Consider the following 356-nt stretch of genomic DNA (forward strand, 5'->3'; position numbering starts at 1 on the left):
AGATGGGGGAGGGGAGTTGGGGGAGATGGGAAAGAAGCAAAGTCAGATCATGAGGGAGTGTGTGTGGAAGTGATGGAATCCCTCTGAGTAACTGCTGGTGAAGACCTGAAGGGCCCTCTATTCACCACCAGGGAGTGCACCATCCAGGCACAGAAGGGTGTCTGCAAACCCCTCATCTCATGCTGAGGGTCCAAACCCAGAAACCACTCGGACCATCTGGGGTCTTATCTGCGCAGAGAGTATCTCCAAGGTGACCAGGGCTGTTCTCTCCTGTCCCTGCCCCCATCCCCACGCAAGCCTGCCAGGCACACCCTCTTCCCCCTCCTCTCTTCCCTCCTCCCCCTCCTCCTCCCCTC

The 356-nt window shown here is 58.4% G+C and overlaps 1 protein-coding gene across 1 annotated transcript in view; it reads right to left on the reverse strand.

The window, feature by feature from the left end:
- The window catches only part of LOC102770779 (pancreatic secretory granule membrane major glycoprotein GP2), a 12,506-nt gene that overhangs the window by 8,310 nt on the left and 3,840 nt on the right, over nucleotides 1-356 (reverse strand). The gene's annotated exons all lie outside the window — the stretch shown is intronic.

The sequence above is a fragment of the Myotis davidii genome, unplaced genomic scaffold (assembly GCF_000327345.1).
Source record: "Myotis davidii unplaced genomic scaffold, ASM32734v1 scaffold820, whole genome shotgun sequence".
In the NCBI taxonomy this organism is placed as follows: Eukaryota; Metazoa; Chordata; class Mammalia; order Chiroptera; family Vespertilionidae; genus Myotis; species Myotis davidii.